This window comes from Lynx canadensis, chromosome A1, assembly GCF_007474595.2.
Source record: "Lynx canadensis isolate LIC74 chromosome A1, mLynCan4.pri.v2, whole genome shotgun sequence".
NCBI classification, from domain to species: domain Eukaryota; kingdom Metazoa; phylum Chordata; class Mammalia; order Carnivora; family Felidae; genus Lynx; species Lynx canadensis.
Window position 1 is genome coordinate 185,423,116 of NC_044303.2, and position 18,966 is coordinate 185,442,081.

The following is an 18,966-nucleotide window of genomic DNA, read 5'->3' on the forward strand; positions in this document are numbered from 1 at the left end:
GAAACCTTTTGCTTACAAGATAAGGCAGAATCTCTATTACCATATCAGCTCAACCAGTTGGGATGTTGACTATCTGACATCAGGGGTAGGAGTGGGGGTGGGGAGAATGAAAGAAAAAATTACACCTTCAGACATTGTAGTGTATCAGCAGCAGATTCCCAGACATACTACAGCATACAAGCCCATCAATTATATAAACTCCCAGCAAGTTCAAATAAAACAATAAACAAAGAAAAGGTCATCATATAACAGCAAAGCAAGTCAGGGAAAACAACCACCAGTGTCAGGCAATGCTTGATCCAATCTAAGGTGGAAAATACCAGGAGAGGCAAAGACTGCTATTGGCTTTAAATCTTCAGGTGGCAGTGCCTAGAAAGGCAGCAGTCAAAACCAGTAACCCTGGTGGCCCTTTCAGCCATGGCTCTCCCTCCCCAAATTGGTTTGTCGGTGCGTGTATGTAGGCTCAGGAGCCTGGAATTTAGCTAATGGTCTGTGAAACATTAGAATGGGCTCCTAAAAACACAAAAACGCTAAATCTATGATTTACAAATTCTCCATGAGGTCCTCTTTTAGGAGAAAGCAATTTGCTCTAAAGCTCAGATCTAGAATGAGTGTCTTTCTCAGGTGACATGGCCTGTCTGAAACCTGCATAAATGATCATGGCATTTGCAGATTTCAGTTCCAAGAACTGGTCTAACCTCTTTGTTAGAAGTGTTTTGACTAGAAAGAATGCACGGCTTTAAAAGTGGAAGTTATCACATATTTAAATATTGAGATAAATAATGTATGCTATTAAAATGATTTTAACTTGAGGTTGTCAAATTCCTGCTACTAATGTATTTTGAGGGCTTTAACTCAAATCCCTGATACCTCGGCTTTTCCTCATTTCCTGTGTATACCTTAGTGATGAAAAGTGATGGGATCATCTCATTCCCTTACTTAAAATCCTTCAATGTCACCAAATCTAAACTTACCATGTTCAAATAGGTTCTTCCTGATCTGGGCAACCCTCTTCAACAACCCTCAATACACAAGGCGCATTCAGCCATATGCTGCTCCTTACAAACATCCACTATGTGCTACATGGCTTCCCGTCTCTTTGACTTCGCACATGCTGCTCATTTACTCAGGTAAAACTTTCCAAACTCCACAACCTTCCCTTTACCCCAACCTGACCATCTTCTAGGTAAACCCTCGCTCAGCACTGCTTCAGTAAAACAGAACCACAAAATGGGGCTGGCTTTGGAACTAGCCAACTTTGATTTGCATCCTACTTCTACCATCTAGTAGTTACTTAAACTCCCTGTGCCTTTGTTTCCCCATCACCAAGATGTGAAAAGGAATAACACCTAGAGATATTGAGAGGTTAAATAAAGGAATACTTTAATCAGGTAGCTTTCATAAACATACTCAGTGTTCAAAACTATTAGCTATTATCGCTGCTATCATCATTATCATCATCACTATCCTTTAATACTCCAGTTAAAGCTTTTTTTTTTTTTTTTGGCAAAAACCCTTTGCCAAACACAACCTCTTCTCACAAACATGTCAATTACTTGTTTTTTCACCCATGAAACCTGACATACACTAGTCTACCCTTATCTGGGGGGACTACATTCCAAAGCCTCTAGCAGATGACTGAAACCACAGATAGTACCAAAACTTATATATACTATTTTTACCCTATATATACATAACTATGATAAAGTTTAATTTCTAAGTTAGGCACAGTAAGAGGTTGGCAACAATAACTAATAATAAAATTAGTTAGCGACAATAACTATAATAAAGTAGCACAATTATAACAATATACTATAATAAAAGCTATGTGAATATGGGTCTCTCAAAGTACCTCATTGTACTGTATTCTCCCTTCTTGTGATGATGGGACATGATAAAATGCCTGGGTGAAGTGAGGTGAATGATACAAGCATTGTGATACAGTGTTAGGCTATGACACGCCAGGAGAATCATCTGCTTCCAGACCATGGCTGACCACAGGGAACTGAAACCCTGTAAGGAAAACCATGGATGGGACACGGGTCCTACTGTACTTCTAATGTGGCTCTCAAACTGGATCAAAAGTTTTTTTGCTTTTTTTTTTTTTTTTTTTTTACATATCTGTTCTCTCCCTGAAAGTTTCTCAAGAACAGGAACCACATCTCATTAATCTTGTATTCTCAGTGCCTAGCAGAGCCTGACATACAGGAGATACAAAAATAAATATTAGCTGAATGAATCAATAATTGAATGAGTTCCTAAAAAGCCAAGTGACACCAAATGCTGATCAATCAAATCATGTATAAATGCGCTAGGAAATTGGATATTCAGAGAAATAAGAAAACTTCACGGACTGGGTGAATAATAGAAAGCACATGGATTTAGGAGCCAGGCCTGCCTGTACTGGAATCCCAACTGATCCTCCTATAAGCTTTATGACATAGGCCAAGTTATTTAACCCCTGGGACCCTCTGCTTCCTCATCTTTTTTTTTTTTTTTAATTTTTTTAATGTTTATTTTTCACAGAGACAGAGAGACAGAGCATGAGCAGGAGAGGGGCGGCAGAGAGAGAGACACACACATAATCTGAAGCAGGCTCCAGGCTCTGAGCTGTCAGCACAAAGCCTGACGCGGGGCTCAAACTCACAAACTGCAAGATCATGACCTGAGCCTAAGCCGGATGCTTATCCAACTGAGTCATCCAGGCGCCCCTCTGCTTCCTCATCTTTAAGAAAATAACATCTAGGGGCGCCTAGCTGGCTCAGTCAGAAAAGCATGAGACTCTTGATCTTGGGGTCGTGAGTTCATGCCCCATGGTGAGTGTATATATTGCTTGAATAAATAAATAAAATTAAAAAAAAGAAAAGAAAACATCTACCTCATCAGGGAAACAATAAATAAGAAGACATCAAGTAAAGTAGCAGGGCCTAGAAGCAAGCATTCATTAACTTTTTCCCTCGGTCTTTTACGAAGAACTATTTTTATAAATTTAATTATTACTCCGTTAATCTTTGTGTTAAATTTGAATCTGCTGAAATGAGTCACAGAACTATACCATCATAGGAGTCAAGTTTTTGTTTTCTTGTCCTGTAGCATGTTCTTAAACACCCAGACATACATACCCCATCTGCTATCTACCAGGGGACCAAATTCCCATATTCATATGCTAGGGGCAAGTGTTTGCTTTAATTCATTTGGCTTCTACTCAAACCATTAATTTCAACCTCGGAATTTAGAAGGTAAATTAGTAGTCGTTATCTGAGGTTCCAGGAACACAGGCTTAGACACAGACCTGAGAGTCCTAATTAATATATTCCTTAACATTGCATTACAAACAAATCCATCAGCTCCATGTGTCTAGGGGAGATACAGCTGCAAGAAGAGAAGACGTGCACAAGACACATCTCACCTCTTTTGTTAATTGACCAGGTCTGACCATGATAATATAAACTTTTCACAGTTGCTCCGTTAAAAAAAAAATGGATCAACCATTTTCCCACCGATCAACTAGAGAATTTACACATAAATGTCAAGATTAACAGATAATCCCATCCACTGCTATAGAAAGAACATAAATCATTCATGAATTCTACCAAGGTTTGGTAGGAAAGTTTTAAAAAAGGGGGGGCGTGGTTGGAAGTCACAGAATTTCTGGTTTCACGAGTCCAGGGCATTCCTGGTTTATCCTTAACTGTGCTCATTGTTCATTCTTGGCCCAAGAACGAAGGGAGCAAGTAGAAGGTGATATCACTGTTCCTATTCATAAACAGAGAAACTGAATTAAAACCACCCAAAACCTTGAGATCCACTTGACAGACCTGAATCATATGCAGATATCAATCTGCTCTTTTAACCCCTAAAACCTAAATTTAAGGGGCAGCTGGGTGGCTCAGTCAGTTAATTGTCCAACTTCAGCTCAAGTCATGACATCGCAGTTTGTGAGTTCGAGCCCTGAGTCAGGATCTGTGCTGACAGCTCAGAGCCTGGAACCTGTTTCCGTGTCTCCCTCTCTCTGCCCCTCCCCTGCTTGCATTCTGTCTCTCTCTCTCAAACATAAATAAACATTAAAAAAAACATTTTTAAGTAAAAAATAAAAATTTTTAAATTATTTTTTAACGTTTATTTATTTTTGAGAGACAGAGAGACAGAGCATGAGCAGGGGAGGGGCAGAGAGAAAGGGAGACACAGAATCGGAAGCAGGCTCCAGGCTCTGAGCTGTCAGCACAGAGCCCGATGCAGGGCTCGAACCCACGAACCATAAGATCATGACCTGAGCTGAAGTCGGGTGCTTAACTGACTGAGCCACCCAGGTGCCCCCCAAAAATAAATTCAATAGAACTGCAAGGGTAGCGGAATGGGAAACCAGTAAGGTGAGAGTGGACACAGAATGTCTTCCACCTTGTGATATCATGTAGCAGCATCTATTGTACCTGCTGTAGATGCAGGTGCCACTGAAATTAGAAAACACAATCCTCTCTCAGCTTCCCCAAAACTTAAAAATTTATGACTACTGAGTAAGTGGCCTACCTTTACTACGTTCCAACTCATGAGAGCATCAACAGATACACAGGCTAAGATCTGTGTTTGGCTCACAGGAGGAACAGAAAAGAGGAAAAGCAACTTTGCAAAAGTATCTAACTAAAACTATAGTAGTGTGTCTATTAACAAACACCCCCAAAATAGAACTTTGGTCCAAAGAAATGCAAATTTATTTAAAGCATAAGCTATAAAATACAAGAGTTGGCATGTCAACACTACATACTGAAATTTAATCAAACTGAAAAGAACAGTTGATCTGTCTTCAAGAGAAAGGGAGGGGGTAGTATGTAATATCTTTAATATATGGATGGCTGGGTAGAGTAAATGACTGTCGCACAGAAGGTTTATCTGTAAACACTGCAGTAAGTCTGGGGTTTTTAACCACAATAAATGGCTGGTTTCAATCAGCTGCTGCTAGCAGGAAATCCATGGCCCATAGGAGCAATTACCCATCTCTTGACTGAAGCACAGGGCAATTACAAGCTCCCTAAGTACACTCACAGCACTGGAGCACACGCCTGCACGGTGCTAATGGAACTCGGACAAGAAACTGGTTTGTGGCTACATTTCTCAGTCTCAGCCCCTCGCCAAACCCTTTCATACTTCTCTTATCTCACAACACGGCAGCAGAGACAGAGAAACTGTGGTCTGCAAAACCAATATCGTCTTCACCCAAAACACAGACATTAGAGTTTTCTCTGCCCTGCATCCCCTATAAGCCCCTTAAATTTATTACACTCATCCTGACTTTTCAAAATGTACCAAGCCTTCATCTGTGGTTTTGCAGATGACTTCTTACCTGAGTCTCCCAGTCAGTATTTGGTGCTCATTACTGACCAGATCAGTTAGCCAAATCAGGATTTCTAATCTTAAGGAAGTGAAGAGGAGTCTGTCAGAGAAATAAATGGGAAAAATAATTACTCTTTTATTTCACCGTGAAAAATATGTCAACTAGGTATCCTTAGAGAAGTAACCTCTATACAATTAGAAAAAGAAAAAGATAGTAAGCGGTCTATCAAGTTAACCTTCCATTTGCATTGCATTTATAACAGGTAACATTTACTAAAGACCTAATGTACCAAGCATTGCATTATGTGCTTCTAGTGTATTGTCACATTTAAGGCTCATAGTAACCCAAAGTGAATATCATGACCATCCTCATTTAAAGAATGAGAGGGGCACCTGGGTGGCTCATCTGAGTCTTGATTTCAGCTCAGGTCGAGATCTCATGGAAAGCTGCCCCTTTCCAGCTTGTGCAAGTGTCTCTCTCTCTCTCTCTCTCTCTCTCTCTCTCTCTCTCTCTCTCACACACACACACACACACACACACACACACACACACACAAAATAAATAAACAAAATAATAAAGAATGAGATAATGGAGGGGTTCTTGGGTGGCTCAGTTGGTTGAGTGTCTGACTCTTGGTTTCTGCTCTGGTCATGATCTCATGGTTCGTGGGTTCAAGCCCCACATGGGATGGGGGTGCTGCTTGGGATTCTCTCTCTCCCTCTCCTTCTGCCCCCCTCCAACTTCCATTCATGCTCATGCTCTCTCTTTCAAAAAAAAAAAATGAGATACTGAAGACTCAGTTTAAGTGATTTCCTCAAGACATTGCAGTTACATTTTGGATTCAGGACTTGAATCTGGTCTGTAACAGGTCAAATCTAGCTCTTAAATATCATATTATCCTACTCCTGATGTTGGGTGGCTCTGTGAGAGAAGGTGAATAATTGGCAAAGCCACCTTATCATGCTCCCATGACAGACATTAACGATGAATCCCAACATCCTTTCCCACTGAGTGTAGACAAGATCACAGAATCTCTCTCATCATAGTACTTCAGAAAGCCAACTCCATTTGATGCCAACTCCATTTCAGAATTCCTCAGCATAGCAGCCTTGGCACAGTGCTTGACCCATCAGTAGGCATTCAATAAATGTTAGATTTTAACAGATGATTGTGTAAAAGGAACATACATAGTTCCTTTAGCCCCAAACAGACCCATATTTAACTTCTGGCTCTACCATTTACTAATTACGTGATTTAAGCAACTTATCTAACTCTGAACTTACTTTCCTCAGAGTAAAATAAGGTTGTGCCAACCTACCTTGCCAAGCTGTTATAAGGATAAAATGAGATGGTCTCTAGAGTTAGGAGGTGCTAATCCTCCAGGAAAACGAGACCTCTTAATAATAATAAAAGATCATTAGTTTTGCATAAAACTTCTTGGGATCCCCAAAGACTGAAATAGATAAGAGCCATGCTCCTCAGAAGGAAAGTGGACTTACAAGTAATAGAGTATAGTGGGAATCCTGGAAACGGGACTCAGAATTAAACAGATCTTATATCCCAGGAAGGACAGATAGCATTAAATAACTAATAAAGAGAAGTGAAAAAGACATATGAAGTCCTGGATTGGAAGAAAACCTAAGGAAAATAATCAGTTTCTTCTTCTATGTCTTGGACCCAGCTAGCAAGACTGAATCTTTGTTTTCATCCATTGAGAATCTCCTAAGAGACCATAATAATGTATAGCATAAACCATGGGTTTAATTTTAAGGCAACTGGTCCTTCCCAGAATGTTGGTGATTGTGTCTTACTGGGAAATGGGATACAGGCCCAACCACATATTATAAGGAGCATCAAGCACAGTGGTTGGCTCATAGTTAAGTGCTCAGTGCATGTTAATTCTCATCCTTGTGTTTCCAAAGAAAGAAGAAAACTTGGGCCTAGATTTGCTTCTCCAAAAGTACCTTAAATTCCTGCCTATGTATGAAATGCACCACCTCCACCCTGCCTCTCAGTGGCTAAGTAACGTCAAGGCAAGTGGAAGCAATAGTGTGCCTGATAGCTTCCAAGGAGTTGAGAGTACTGCAACAGAGGCTTGGAGTTCCCTTCCCCCAGCCCGTTTTATTCACATATTTCCTATTTTTGCAAGCAATTATAAAAGCAGAGAAGATACTCTATTAGACAAATCTTCATTCATCCAGCACATCAAATCTGGACAGAAGTTGGCAGCAGAGAGTTGCTTAATCCCATAAGCCCCACGACGTGCATGGCATAGTCCTTTTCTGGGCTTTAGTGAATATAGAGAAAGGTAGATGCAAGGAAGCCAAAAGCATTTGTACAACTAAGTCATAAAAGAGCTGATGGACTACACGTACCTTCACAGAACTGGTTTGGAAAAAAGAAATGACAGATATATATGGGAAAAAAGATACTCTACAAGACAAGGAGCCCAAAACTCTTAAGTTTACTGTGATGGTCAACACTCTGATTCTCTTTCACATCCTCTTTTTCCCTTTATTATCTTTCTTCTCAGTAGTTTGTGATTCAGGACTTGAATTTAGGCAATCGAAGGACATACCATGCCACTTTGCAGTTATGGATTCTCACTGCTGCCTACCCTCCCCATCCCACCATTGAAGATCCCCCTTTTGCTGAGATCACCTATTTCTATTGCCCACTAGGCTTATTTCCCAAATCAGAAATGTTTCCTGCTAAAGAGTCCACAGATATAGATTTTACAGAAATCTGAGGACACTCCTACTCCAATGTTTATAAAGGATTCTTTGGAGAAAACAAGATCTGGCATCTTTAAGACACTATACTGCTAAAAAGCTTTTCAACTGTGATATGACTTCACTTGAATTATTGAAAACAGAACAAATAGAAACATGCTCTGATGGATTTAAAAAGGTCAAATACCTTTGATGACACTAGATAGCCAACAGTGTTACTGTTAACCTCATTTTTATGACAAAATTTGTTAGTTCGCCCCCCCTCCCGCCCGCCTTGGTTCACGGATGCTATATCCCACATTACACCCTCACAAGGTACTGTGTTGTGACATTCACTCTGGACTCCTTAGACTACCAGCTCCCTACCCCTTTCCATTACCTTCCAAAAAAGTAGACACAAAATTAAGGGGAAATATCCAGCTTAAAGGGCAAAGATTTCTAGTAGAGGAAAAAGAGTGGGAAATGAATTATTTCAGACCAAAAGCAATTATACTTTGAAGGCAGAAGCAGACATCTTCTGGCACAACTGTCAAGATGTTACAAAAAGATTAAAGGAGGGTTTTTTTTGTCATTTAAAATCTGTTTCTGGTTCTCAAAAAAAAAGGGGGGTCTGCTGTTCAGTTTGTGATTTTTAATAAGATTTCTCAATAGACTCCCTGCTTTTAAAAAGTATAAGGGAGAAAGAAGCAAAAAATTGAAGGCTATGTAACAAATACAGGCATGACTTTGATGCAGTATCATTCATTTTCACCATTCTGGTGGATTTAGACAAGATTTTTTGTGGGAGGTTATACCCTATACAATAACCTGTCAACAAAATATACTTATTGCAGAGACTTTTCAGGATTTAGGCTTCTATTGGGGTTAAAGTAGAAACATCAGATTAATTTCTTTCAAAACTCTGGGAAGTTTTACTCAAGGAGGCAGAGGCAAAGGATGATATTTTCCACTACTAACAATGTGCAAATCTCTCCCTACGCTTCAAATGTCTGCTTCTATTCTGTCCCCATTCTTCTATTCATACCCCATTCAGGGTATGGGCTCCTTCAAGTCTCCCTTAAGTATTGCTTATCGGGGAAGGTGGGTGTGGGTATTGAGGAGGGCACCTTTTGGAATGACCACTGGGTGTTATATGGAAACCAATTTGACAATAAATTTCATATTTAAAAACAAAAGTATTGCTTATCAAGTTCCTGCTTGAGAGACACAAGAGATTATGTTGAAGACCTAACTAAAGGTGTTCAGTCCAAGGGGTCATGATTCCTAGTCCCTCCTCTACCCTCCCCATGTATGACATGGAAACTGTGTTGGAACTTGGTCACAGTCAAAATTCTCTCCGTGGGAGGTGAGCCACCACCTCTTTTCTTTCATCTTGCACATTCTCTCCATTTTCACTTCATTCTTTATCTCTTTCCAGTGTTGGAGTTCAACATATTTGTTTCAAAGGCTTCCCATCTGGCCTTCATCTCTTCATCCCTCCTGTACATCCATTTCTGTTGGCGAGGCTGGTGGCTCATAGCCTTGGCCGTAACACATTCGTGAGGGTTACTGCAGATGGAAGATAGGTTCACGGCTTCATTTTCTCTCATTCTAGTTCCAGTGTGCAAAGATTCCTTTCTTGCTTAACACATATATAGAGTGGGCTAGAAGCTGTGGGAGGCCACATCAAATAAGTGAGGTGACCCATCCCCTCAAGTATTCTGCATTATTTTGAAAAACAAAACAAAACAAGACTTTTGCTTGGAAAACAGGGGACAGTGTGTGATGGTAATCAATGAAGGCTAAAATCACCTGCCAACTGGTATGACACATATGCTTTCAGGAAGGAGGGAAGGAAAAGTACCTCTACTTGGCCTAGTCTTTGCATTCATTTCTCATCCTACCAACTTATTCAGATGCCAACCTGCTACAACAAATTTAACTTTGAAAAAGAATAACTTCCCAACTCTCCTCCCCTGATTTACAACACTGGCGACCTTTGTTCTCCTTTTATTTCCCGTTAGAACTCTCTTTTGAACACTACCGTTGTATTTGATACAGAATCCATTTAGAGTATATCTCAGCTTCTTCTAAAATATTTACAAGCCTGAGTTTGCCTGAAATTCCTACTTTTCACATAAAAAAAAAGATGTGAAAATTAAACCGTCCAAGTTAGGTCAGCAAATTAAAATTTTTTAACATGAAATTTTATCAATATGCTTTTCTTATTCTAATGCTCCCCAAATGGAAAAGCTAAAATCTGAAAGAAGCTATTTTTTGAAGTGATGAAATATAGTGATGCTTCTGGGGATTTAGGATTAGAAAAACTTTTAATTTCTCATTTAACTCAATTTATACCTTTGGCCTGTCACCTTTAGCAGATATTAATGGGGGAGGGGGAAGAAGATGAAACTTAAATCAGCATGTACTAATTGCTAGAATGTGTCTTTTAAGATAAAGAAGCTTTGTAGGGAACGAGATGTAAAGTGCTGAGTAATTTTCCAGAAATTTTAGAATATTTTACATTTTCTGATTTCAGACTACAAAATATAATAAAGCAGAAAGAAAAAGGAAAGGAACGACTAATATAAAGAAGGGGAGGAAAGAAAAGGAAGGACACAATTATTGAACACAATTGAGTGTGCCAGACACTCAATTAGGTCTTCCCTATAGCTTATTTCATGTATTCCTCATAATGATACTCACACACAGGGTTGGTATGATCTTTGTTGTACAAATGAAGCATGTGGGGATTAGGGAGGTTAAGTAACTTGGTCAAGACCACACAGCTAATAAGTATAGAGCTAGGATTTGACCCTAGATCTAACTCCAACTCTTGCTTGTACTACACCATACTGCCTCTGCAGACAACCCCTTCAGGGGGTCTTTCCAGAGTATTCACACCCAACACACTGTATAGACTGTCTTTTTTTTTAATTATTATGTTTATATTTATTTTTGACAGAGAGAGAGAGAGAGAGAGAGAGCATGAGCAGCGGAGGGGCGGAGAGAGAGGGAGTCACAGAATCCAAAGCAGGCTCCACGCTCCGAGCTATCAGCACAGAGCCCGACGCAGGGCTCAAACTCACAGACCACGGGATCATGACCTGAGCCGATGTCAGACGCTCAACCGACTGAGCCACCCAGGCGCCCCATAGACAGTCTTCTAAAGGGGAATTTGTAGGCTCAGCTAACCACTGTTGTAGGCAACAGAAGGGAATGTGTTTGATTTTTTTTCCCTTCCCTCTCATTACTTCTGCGGTCTCCGTCTTGCTGCACATCTACAAGGCAAAAGTCTAACCCCCTGAAACATCAAGGCAAGTGAAAGCTTAACCCATCAAGGTGGATAGAGATCAGGAGGAAAAGCATGGGATCATCAATCAATCTCCAATTCTGCACAAACCTATCCTGACCCAATAACCATGTGACAGACAGAATGCCCAACAGAAGCCTGACCACAACAACCGAATGGTCATAATTCCACAGTGCAAACATACATGCTCAGTTTATCTAATTAAGAGGAAAGGTTAACAAAGGTACTAGCAAGAGAAAAAATGTGCTCAGGACTTTGTATTCATCAGTGTGCAGTTGGCACTGGGGTGACCCTGCTGTATTGAAATGGGACTGGCTGGGTGGCGGGGCAGGCGGTGGGTGGGGGGGCTGCTGAAGAGAGAGAATGCGGGGGATGAAAATGAGACAGACAACTCAGAATTTTTTCCTTTTGAATTTCAACCTGTTGGATAAAAACAATAGCAAATGAGGCACTGAATATGCATGAGGCAGGGAAGGTATTTTAAGTTTTTCAGGAGACAGCTCGCTGAACGGAATTGCTAATTATGTCTCACATTGCTCTGTCCAATTCAGTTAGCTTGATTATGGCTAAATTGTCAACTCCCCTGCACTTGAGGTTCCACAGTGGCAGCCCATTCTGAAGCTTAATACGAAATTAGAAGTATCTTTTTCCCCAAAAAAAAAATGTTTTCCCTCACTGAAGAGCTACCTTTACCCATTGTGACAACATAACCTTTCTCAACAAAAATAAAATTAAAACCACCGAGGGTTCGGATTCAAGGGTTTTTGGAGTTGGTGGAACATTGGGAATGCGATCGCAGCTGTGACAATTGCAAATTAAGATTGAACAATGAGCCAAATTAAAAGGGTGAGAAAGAGCAGAACACCATATGGAGTATCTCGTTGCTACCCCCACAGGATATCTTTGATTTCTTAGGATAAGGAGGATTTGCCAACTGAGGAATGGACTAAATAGAGTTCTGGAATGTCGCCTTTATTTTTTTTTCCCCTAACCTACAGTGGCTGCATAAGTCAAGGGAATTAAATTTCCCATTTCCTTTACTTAGTTTCTTCACCTTTAAAATGGGACAAACCTCACTTGATAATGGTGCTAGTTGGAGAAAGTGATGATGAGTGAAACAGGGGGTGTCCGAGCTGGATAGTTAGATTGCTATCTAGAAAATTAGGACCTTGGGAGAATTCATCCTAAAGATAGAAAGAATGGGACACGATAGGCTTCAGCAAGTAAAATCCCATTGGTTTAATTCAGTAGTGTGCCCTAGTCAAATCCATTCATTCCCAGCCAAGCCCATGCTGGATTCATGTCTAAAATAGAAGAAGAACAACAGAGGATGAAGAAAGGGGAACAAAATGCGGATACGACAGTCCTGCATGGAGCCCCTTTAAAATAGTAGCCCAGAGAAGGGCTGCCTGGGTGGTTCAGTTGGTTGAGCGTCTGACTCTTGATTTCGGCTCAGATCATGATCTCACTGTTTGTGGGATTGAGCCCCACATTGGGCTCTGTGCTGATGATGTGGGGCCTGCTTGGGATTCTCTCTCTTTCCCTCTCTCTCTGCCCCTCCCCTGCTCATTCTCTAAATAAATAAATAAACTTTAAAAATTAAATAAAATAAAATAATAGTCCAGAGGGAGAAGGAGCAGTGTTGCCACCTTGCTCAGGAGAGCCACACTGCTTTAGGGGTATGAGGGCCCAGTGCATGGATGAAGGTACATAGTAAGACATGACTGCAATGACAACCCTGCCATGCTGGAATACACATGGAAGGACAAGCAAAATCTGAAGTAGCTGGCAGAGCAGGACAGCTTCAGTGGAAGGGTCTATTTTGACAACAATTATGACTACAGGAAATGGTCCAGGGAAGGTGGTGAAATATTTCTTTATGGAGGTTGAGATTTATGGTACATAGTTGGGAAAGCTGTTAATGCAGTGAAGAAGCCCAGGCTATCCCGCTGCGGAGTTACTCAAAGGAGAGCCACCGAGCCAATTGCTAGGCATGTCGGAGAGGTTGTACAAGCAACCCAGTTGACCACAAACACATACTGAGTCCAGCCAACACCACAGGAAACAGAGATGAGCCAGACCAGCTGAGCCCTATCTAAATGGCAAAAGTATAAGTAAATAAATTGGTGTTGTTGAAGCCATTATGTCTTGCATACCACATGGTATGAGAAAACTGATACAATCTGTACACCACACATTTCCCTCTGGTATCCTCCATTTTCAAGACAGAAACTTTTTTTTTAATTTCTTCCCCTGTGTCATTTGCTCATGAGAGCAATCTTAGTTCCCAAGTAATGTCTGCTGCTGACCTTAATCAGAGGCATTAGAGAAGTAACAATCATCCTACTTGCTAAAATTAAAGTTTTAGCTACAGTACATCATTCTGCAGGAGCAGAAAAAATCTTCCAATAGCAATAGCTTTGATGGCCACATCTGTCTGCCCTGAATAGTATCAGAACAGGGTGAGGTATATGCGCTGCGGCCTCAGTAACACAGTAACCCCGCAACGGGTTGTGAGTTCAGGAAATCACTGCAGTACTAAAGGCTTGGGTATTTGCCCTCCAGAGTCACTTTCATAGCTGCTTCCTTGGTCCTCCAAACATCACCATTAGGAAAAGAGAAGATAAAAACCCCATCTCTAAATAAAGCATCCAAGCTCCAGAGAGAAGGGAAGGTGAGTCAGCTGCAAAAAAGGCATGGCAAACAAAAATCACAATATTATTGATCGGCACTATTTTCCAGTGTGGCAGATATCTCCATTATTCACCTGCTTCGAGAACATAACCAGAAGATTTCCTCAGGAACACGCAGGATTACTTTATACTAAACCTAACTGAGTGGAGAAGTTACCAGGGGGGAAAAGTGCTATTTTTTAAAAGTGTTTGAAATGTTCCTTTTTTCTGTTTCTCATCTCCTGTCCTCCTTCCTCCCCAAGTGTCGTTTGGTGGGGCAAAGACTGTTTCTGAAGCAGAATTTCCTTTCTGATTAAATCTTATTCTGTTCTCATGCAGCTCCGTTGCTCAGCTCTGATAAGCCTCAGGTCAGTTCTATCTGAGCTTACAATCCAATATGAACTTTCAGTGATCACGGAAATACAGATATATCTTATTTTCAGTGATATCAGATTAAGCTGTTATTCCTAAGCAGCCAAGGTGGAGGAATTAAAATCACATCATGAAATGCAGAAACTATTTATTCACTCGAACTCTATCTCATCGATGTTCTAGATACAAGTACATCAAAATGTTGTTTATAATCAAGGAAAATTACCCCCAAAATACATTGTGGTGAACGTGATTTTTTATGTGCTCCTGATGTCTGTCTTTAAGAAAAGATTGGTTTTATTTCAAAAGATTTGCCTGCTTGCTGTGAAGATCTATGCCAGTTGGAAGCCTCAACTTCAAGTTGATGGTTCTTAAGAAGAGTGTTTCCATGGCTCTAAGTCAAAAGATTCAACCTTTTTTTTTTTTTTTGTCTCAACAATGCAACACATACAAGGAAGCTAAACTAAATTCCATTTTTCTCATTAGGTATTATTATTGGGCATTATCTGTATGTGACCAGAGTCATGCTAAAGGAAAAAGTCAAAACTGAGATAAATCCAAGTCTGAGGAGACAAAAGGGCAAAAATGTAGGGGCAACAGACTAACCAGTTGGAAGGAAAAAACAAAAACAGAGGAGCCAGAGTCTTATGTCACTGTAATCGTGGTTAAGCCTAACTATTTGACTCTTGAAGAGAGGTTGGGAATGGCAGTAGAGACTCAAGGCTAGCATACTCCTACAGCTGCCACTGAAAATAAGCATTTATTATGAGGAACCACTCATCAGAAAAGACAGGCTTCTTTCCCCTGCTCTAAGCCCCAGTGCCCTTCTGGGTCCTGGTTCCTGTAAGGAGTCATGATGGCTTCCTTTCCTTTCTCTTCTTATCACCTGATCTCCTACAACTCTTTCCTAGATGTTTACACTAAACCTAGTCAAAGGCTGTTTAACTGCAACAATTCAGAAGGTGACTGATATCTGCAAGATGCCTAGAAACAAATAACATTCCACTGAATCATAATACTAGTAAAAGCTAACTTTTTTTCTTTTTTCTTGAGCACTTGCTATGTACCAATGGTACAAAAAGTTCTATCACTGAATTCTTACAACAGTCCTATGAGAAAACTCATAGACATTGGTTATATTTGTGTGTTAATACACCCTTTCCTCTGGGGAACTGCTTCTCCCATTCTCTAATCATGTGATAGTGGGAGGACTGACACTCCTAGAACCCACATGACCACAGTCATAAAAGGACAGGGGAACCAAGTCTAAACAACCAAAGCACCCCCTTCACCAGACCACATGGTTAATTCAGGGTGAGAATATGACCAAAGTAGAACCAATGAAGACATTTTACCCGGATTTTTTTTTAATGTGTGAATTGTTAAAATATCAAGTTGGAGAACTTGATACATTTACTTGACGTAAATTAGGGACTATAACACCTTTTTCTCTGCTGTGTAGATAAATCTTGTTTGGGAAAAATAAAAGGTTGAGGTTAAAAGAAAAAGCAAATCAAAAGAGGTTGAGGCTAAAAGAAAAAGCAAATCAAAAGAGAGTGACAAGATCATACCTTAACTAACCACTCCTGGAAAGTACAGCTAGATAAATACAGAGACAGAGACAGAAACACATGAGATATAGATATAGATGATAGAGATAGAGATAGAGATGATGATAGAGATAGAGATAGAGATATTGATAGAGATAGAGATAGAGACAGAGATAGAGATTGATAAGCTACTGCATTCCCTTTATTACTTCAACAACCATAGTTTGGATTACTGACATAACCAGAGCCTTGACTTACCAAGACAAGTGCTATTTTTATCCTCTTTTCAAAGATGGGAAAACTGAAACATAAGAGAGATTACATAACTTGCCCAAGGTCACAATAATACAAACCACAGAACCTGGATTCAAACCAAACTCAGCAGGACTCCAGTCAAGGCTCTTCATTACTGCAGAGTATAATCTTTAAGGAAAGCCATCATGCCAGACAGCTTCAGAATGCAGGGAGGAACAAACTTGCTCTTAAAGAAATAGTTTTGCAGGAAAGATAGATTGGGACATAAAGAGGAACAATATAAAACACATTGAGCTATTATTATGTACAGCACTCTTCAGTAATAATACTGCCCATTTTTAGTACCTGATTTGAACTTCCCAACAACTCTGTGAAGTGGATGGCACAGAGATTTTTGTTATACATTTTACAGATTAAAAAAAAAAAAATGTCTAAGAAAAAGTTCTCCCCAGATGATCTAACTATGTGATGAGCAATGAGATACAGCCAGGACCGGACACTGTGTCTTCTCATTGCAAGTACAGGGCCTTTCTCTACCACACTATTTACTTCCCTGGCTTACTTTAACCAGAAGTGTTGTTGTGGAGCTCAGAAAAAAGTAGTTGGTATTTAGAGAGCAAGGTTAGAATCTCCCTCTCAACACTGAACTACTTGGGAAATCTCTGATCAAAATCTCTAACCAAAACTTTTAACAATGGGAAATTATTTTTTCATCCAAAGTAATTCTTAGATTCTTAACTCTTATTTGAGTACTCAATTAAGACAGATAAGTGGTACTTACCAATACTTTCTTCCAATTCTTTCATACTTTTAAAAATTTGATCTGAATCCATCTGAAGCATACTTTCATGTAAGATGTTAGATGAGACGAACTTTTTCCCTTCCATATAATTGATAAATTAACCACCTTCATTTATAGATTAATCCAGTCTTCTCCCTCTATATACTCATATATATACCCTTAGTTTGTTTGTTTTTTCCCCCAGCTATTATTTCTATAATCTTAATGTGGGAAAAGCTTTATAAAGATAAAAACAAACAAACAAACAAAACAAGGGAAAAAAGATGGAGAGTTTTGCATCTGTGCAAATAAATACACATACATCAATTGATAGATTTAAAAAAGAAAAGGTTTAAGTCAAAAGACAGACTGTGATACATGGCCAAGAATCTTAATTCGCAGGATTGTCATAAATACAGAAAGACAGATATCCAAGTAGGGAAAAAAAAGACAAAGATTAGGAATAGTCAATTTGCAGGAAAAAAAAATTACAAATTAGAATTAAGTATGACAATATGGGGAAATAGGCATTCTTTTCTACTACTAAAGACTATAATAATTGACATGTTTCTGGAAGTATATATCTAAGGCACTAAAGTGCCCCATACTCTCTAGTCTAGTAATTCTACTTCTAGGAATCTTTCTAAAGAAATAACTAAGGTTGTGGGCAAGGCTGTTTCATACAGTGATGCCCATTATCGTGTTTATATTAGCCAATAAGCAGCCTCAAAGTTAAATGATAGCTGGACAAGCATAGAATATATGAAAACTTACCATTCTTTCATCCAAACCAAAGTTCTTGAAGCACCTACTTTGTGTCAGGCACTGTGCTGGGCCCTGAGAATACCCAACCTGTACCCTTATGAGGCTTAAAGTCTAGTGGGAGAGACAAAACAATAAAAAAAGCACACAGGAATAAAAAACTACAACTATGATCAGTGCCCAGAAGGAGACCACTAAGCAAAGGAAACATCCGGTGGGGAATAAAAAAGTCAGCAGATCAAAAATGGTTCCCAAAGGCAAGGAGATTCAGAGTAGAGTTCTGAAGAAGAAAGGCGTTCTTTGGGTAAAAGAAGGAAAGTCCAGGCAAAGAAAACAGCACACACAAAGTTATCCTTCACATGAAGAAAGTATATGGATGTAAAAAAAAAAAAAAAAAAAAAAAAAGAATATCTACGAAAGAATATGCATTTTATCCTTTTTTATCTACACACACACACACACACACACACAAACTACAAGGACTATCAAATTATTAATAGTAGTTATCTCTGGTTGGGTGATGTTTGTCCCTACCAACACTGCCTCCTTTTGTCCCCATTTTCTCTTTTATTTCTTTGTGTATTAATTTTGTAAATACGAAAAAAAAAGTATGAAATAGGACAGAAAGCTGTATGGTTGCTTCCAATACTACCCTATTTCCATGTGTACAATGTTGTGTTATCCAAGCCAATCCTATCTCCAGCCAGGTCTTAAGTTGCCCTTTTAAGTAGAGAAAAAGTTAAGAGAAGGTATAAACTCCAGAGTAAGCTGTGTTTCCTTACTTGCATATCTTTAGTTACAAATGACTATTTACCTGTCAGTTGGGTTGAGAACACCCATAGGTTTTCCTTTGAAGTGAACCTCTTGGATTTAAAGAGATTTTTTTTAAGCTGTTGAAGGTTTGCTTGATCTAAAGTCTCAGAGACGTTTGAAGTTGTGACTTAATGGAAGATTATTTTTATTCATAGTGATCAAGCAGTTAATGAAATAAAGTAGTGAGGAGACAAGCTTAATAGAATATGTGGTTGCACCGCATGTTAATCTTTATAAAGGCAGAATGAAAATAACAGGAAACCAGGAAGAAACTGGGACAGATGGCTGAACAGCTCAAAGATAGGAAAAACAACTCTTCCCTGCACAGAGCTTTCAAAAGCAAAACCTGACTCATGTTGAGTTCAATAGATAAAAAGGTGATGGAGAAAAGGAAGATGGGAAGCCAGG

General features: G+C 39.5%; 1 long non-coding RNA gene across 3 annotated transcripts in view; it reads right to left on the reverse strand.

Annotated features, from left to right (window-relative positions):
- The window catches only part of LOC115522225, a 98,310-nt gene that overhangs the window by 57,411 nt on the left and 21,933 nt on the right, over positions 1–18,966 (reverse strand). For all 3 annotated transcript variants that reach the window (XR_003971295.1, XR_003971294.1, XR_003971291.1), the window contains exon 2: positions 5,339–5,428. This is a non-coding gene — a long non-coding RNA (uncharacterized LOC115522225). The remainder of the gene's footprint in view (positions 1–5,338; positions 5,429–18,966) is intronic.